Genomic DNA, 4,930 nt, shown 5'->3' with positions numbered 1-4,930 from the left:
TCAGCCATCTCAGAAGTAACGAACAGACTGTATGAAGTGGAAGAGCGAGTGTCTCAGTTCATTAATCATGATGATCCCCTATAGTATCAGAAGCAGCTAATGAAGGTCAATCCCCGTATGGGTCACCAGTTCTAATGAAGGAGCTGATCAAACTAGTCCAGTTTATTAAATGTGATGAAACCTCCTCCTCACCTGTACCATCAGAAATCTCAGCTATTAGACCCACATGCTTTCCAGCTCTAGCAAGGAACAACATTAATATTGCACCGCTTGTTTCCTTGTGGTGTTATCTACGTGACCACAGAGAAGACATGAAGAAGTGGCATGAGCAGCCTAATTCTGTACTACGAGCACGGGTGAGGGAACTACAAAACAGACGAACAACCTGTGGAGTTGCTCCAGTCATCGCATGTAATCAATGGAGGGGCCCTGCCCTCGGTCAGGGGAGGGAGAGGGATAATAGAGTTTATTGGATTGTGTGGATTCAATGGCCTGGCACATCAGAACCACAGAAATATAAGGCACTGGTGGATACCGGTGCGCAGTGCACTCTAATGCCCTCCAGTCATAAAGGGACAGAATCATTCCATATTTCTGGAGTGACTGGGGGCTCTCAAGTATTGACTGTGCTGGAGGCTGAAATAAGCCTCACTGGCAAAGACTGGCAAAAACACCCTATTGTGACTGGCCCAGGGGCTCCGTGTATACTGGGTATTGATTTCCTCAGGAGGGGGCATTTCAAGGATCCGAGGGGGTATCAATGGACCTTTGAAATAGCTGCTGTTGATATGGACAACATTAAGCAGCTGTCTGTTTTGCCTGGCCTGTCAGAGGAAAATCTGTTGTGGGGCTGATATGAGTAAAAGTGCAGCAGGTACCGGTTGCTACAAAGACAGTGCACGGATGGCACTATAACACCAACAAGGATTCCTTGCTCCCCATTCATGATTTGATTCTCCAGTTGGAGAATCAGGGAGTGATCAGCAAAACTCACTCACCTTTTAACAGCCCCATATGGCCAGTGCGTAAAGCCAGTGGAGAATGGAGGCTGACAGTCGACTACTGTGGCCTGAATGAGGTCACACCCCCACTGAGTGCTGCTGTGCTAGACATGTTGGAACTCCAGTACGAGCTGGAGTCAAAAGCAGACAAATGGTATGCCACCATTGACACTGCCAATGTCTTCTTCTCCATTCCTTTGGCCACACTGAAGAGTGAGCAAAGACTAAAAATGGTGGTAAAGTAACACTTTGCTATAGAAAGGGAAAAGGGAACTTCACAGAAACCAAGACAAAGGGAAACTGGAGATAGTTTACATTTTAAAGGGCAGGGAAAAGGGGAATTACAGACACTTAGTCAAAAGAAAACCAGAGAAGAGGGCAATAAAGATAAGAAGAAACTGTCCGGAGACCTCTGACAAGAAGAAGGATTAGATACCCCCGGGCAAGATGATGCTGACGTGGGAGAACGATACCAGCAGATAACACCAAGAAGAAAACAGAAGAAGAATTTCACCCCAAAACAACGGCAAGGGTCGCGGGGAATGGGGTCAGGGGGAATGAGGGAATGGGGTTGCGGGTTAGTAATGAATATGTAATCATACTGAGGAGGAGGCTATTGATTATGTATTAGCTTGACCTATATCTGTAACACACTTTTCTCCTTATGGTGTGCAAGTTTGGTGGAGCTATCCCCCTTGCACCCAGCGCTGCGCAACGCTGGAATAAACATACCTGCTTCATAACCCATCTCTGGATTATAGAGTTTGTTTCTGCAAGTCAGCAGAATGTAGGCCACAGTTTGCCTTCACCTGGAGGGGCTTTCAGTATACTTGGAACAGTTTGCCCCAGGGCTGGAAACACAGCCCAACCATTTGCCATGGGTTGGTCCAAACTGTATTGGAACAGGGTGGTGCTCCTGAACACCTGCAGTACATTGATGACATTGTCAGCCTTTCAGTACCTGAAGGGAACTTACTCCCAGGAAGGGAGTAAACTCTTCGAAAGGGCTGATAATAGCAGGACTAGGGGAAATGGTTTTAAGTTGAAGGAGGGAAGATTTAGGTTGGATGTTAGGGGAAAGTTCTTTACTAGAAGAGTGGTTAGGTCCTGGAGCAGGCTGCCCAGTGAGACTGTGGATGCCCCGTCCTTGGAGGTGTTCAAGGCCAGGTTGGACGGGGCCCTGGGCAACCTGATCTAGTAAAGGTGTATGTTTGGTGGCCCTGCTAGGCAGGGGGGTTGGAACTACATGATCCTTGAGGTCCCTTCCAACCCGGGTAATTCTGTGATTCTGTGATCTGTGATTGTTGTGTGGGGTGATACAACATAAGAAGTTTTCACAAAAGGAGAGCAGATAATCCAAATTCTTCTACAAGCTGGCTTTGCTATTAAGCGAAGCAAAGTAAAAGGGCCTGCCTAAGAAATTCTGTTCTTAGGTATAAAATGGCAGAATGGAAATAGCCACATCCCAACAGATGTGATCGACAAAATCACTGCCATGTCTCCACCCACTAGCAAGAAAGAGACACAGTCTTTCCTGGGTACAGTGGGCTTTTGGAGGATGCACATTCCAAACTACAGCCTCATTGTAAGCCCCCTTTATCAGGTAACGCGGAAGAAGAATGATTTTGCATGGGGCCCTGAGCAGCAGCAGGCTTTTGAACAGATTAAACAAGAGATAGCCCGTGCCATAGACCTGGGTCCAGTACGGACAGGACAGGATGTAAAGAACATCCTCTATACTGCTGCTGGAGAGAAAGGTCCCACCTGGAGTTTGTGGCAAAGAGCCTCAGGAGAGACCCAAGGCTGAACCCTGGGATTTTGGAGTCGAGCATATAAAGGGTCTGAAGAGCGCTACACTCCAACTGAGAAGGAGATCTTAGCCGTGTATGAGGGGGTTCGGGCTGCTTCCGAAGTAGTTGGGACTGAAACGCAGCTCCTTCTGGCACCTCGATTGCCAGTGCTGAACTGGATGTTTAAAGGGGAGGTTCCCTCCACCCATCATGCTACCGATGTCACCTGGAGCAAGTGGATTACGCTGATTACACAGCGAGCGCGAATGGGAAACCTCAATCGTCCAGGAATCCTACAGGTAATCATGGACTGGCCTGAAGATAAAAGGTTTGGAACATCACCAGCAGAAGAGGTATCACATGCTAAAGAGGCCCCACCATACAACGAATTACCAGAAAATGAAAAGAAATATGCCCTATTCACTGACGGATCATGTCGCATTGTAGGGAAGCATCGCAAATGGAAAGCTGCTGTATGGAGCCCCACACGACAGGTTGCAGAGGCCACTGAAGGTAAGGGAGAATCAAGTCAGTTTGCAGAGGTAAAAGCTGTCCAGCTGGCCTTAGATGTTGTTGAACGGGAGAGGTGGCCAATGCTGTATCTTTATACTGACTCATGGATGGTGGCAAATGCCTTATGGGGGTGGTTACAGCGGTGGGAACAAAATAATTGGCAACTGAGAGGTAAACCTGTTTGGGCCGCTGAACTATGGAAGGACATTTCTGCCCGAACAAATAATATGGTTGTAAAGGTGCGTCACGTGGATGCACATGTGCCCAAAAGTCGGGCTACTGAAGAACAACAAAACAATCTTCAGGTAGATTGATCTGCCAGAATTGAGGTGGCTCAAATTGACTTGGACTGGCAGAATAAGGGTGAACTATTTCTAGCTCAATGGGCCTATGAGACCTCAGGCCATCAAGGAAGAGGCGCAACATATAAGTTGGCCAGAAACCGAGGGGTGGACTTAACTATGGACACTATTGCGCAGATTATTCATGACTGTGAAACATGTGCCATAATTAAACAAGCCAAGAGGATGAGACTTCTCTGGGAGGAAGGGCAATGGCAAAAGTATAAATACAGGGAGGAGTCATGGTTTTGTAATTTTGTAATTTTGTTATCAGTATTCCACATCATTACATCATGTGAAGCATGGGTGATTTTGCTGAATGTGCAGTTCACAGAAGAATACTATATATCCCTGTGTGCCCGGGTGGCGCAAGTGGTAGGAATGATGCGTTGCAGCACCGGAGGCCCTGGGTTTGAATCCTTCCTGTGGCGCAAGTGGTAGAAGTGCCACTCTGCTACACAGGAGGCTCGAATCCCGGTGGGTTGGACTCGATCTCTAAGGTCCCTTCCAACCCGCACGAGACTATGATACTATGATACTATGATCCTAGAGAACATCACAGTCAGGGATAAGTCATGGGACCAGGACGCTATATAATCTTGTTCCCAGGCTGGAGTTCTCTCTCAGACTTCTCGGGGAGTCGGAATCGTTCCAGCCGTGTCGCCTAGAGTTCAAAGTAGGCCTCTCGGTTTTTGGGGACTCTCTCTGTTTCGTTCGATTTATTAGCCTCAATTTTATTATATTATATTGTGTTATCTTGTATTCCGATATCATATTTAGTAAAATAAGTTTTTCTCCTTAGATTGCTACTGTTTTTATCCCATTCCCCTTTTTTCCCTTTCTTTCCAGGCCCGGGGCGTCCCTAATGGGTGGCTCCCCTCTGTCACGGGCATAGGTAAAGCTAGGTAACCCGTGAGAAATATGTTCCCATATTCCCTGTAGACCAGATTCTCTCTTTTGTTGTTTGTAAGAGATGTAGTTAATCCAATCCACATTGTTGTTAATTGTCACCCACCAGAACAGTGATTCAAACCCTGCAGCAATTGTATTTCTCAACTTAAATTTATCAGAGACACCTCTGATCACTCCATTTGAATCTGTATCTATATACAGCATCATCAAATGAGAACCCTAAGCTCCTTTTGTTCCTTTAGGGGCTATGTGACATCCCCTTTGTGAATGCCAGGGTGAATGGTAGAACTCATTGAGCAAGTGCACAGGTACCTCACAGTGAGATGGGAGAGTGAACCGTAAGATCTTCCCACCCGCTGCAACACCACCAGAG

The sequence above is a fragment of the Coturnix japonica genome, chromosome W, assembly GCF_054131305.1.
Source record: "Coturnix japonica strain WE chromosome W, WE-NBRP24, whole genome shotgun sequence".
NCBI lineage: Eukaryota > Metazoa > Chordata > Aves > Galliformes > Phasianidae > Coturnix > Coturnix japonica.
Note: the sequence above shows the minus strand (reverse complement) of the source record.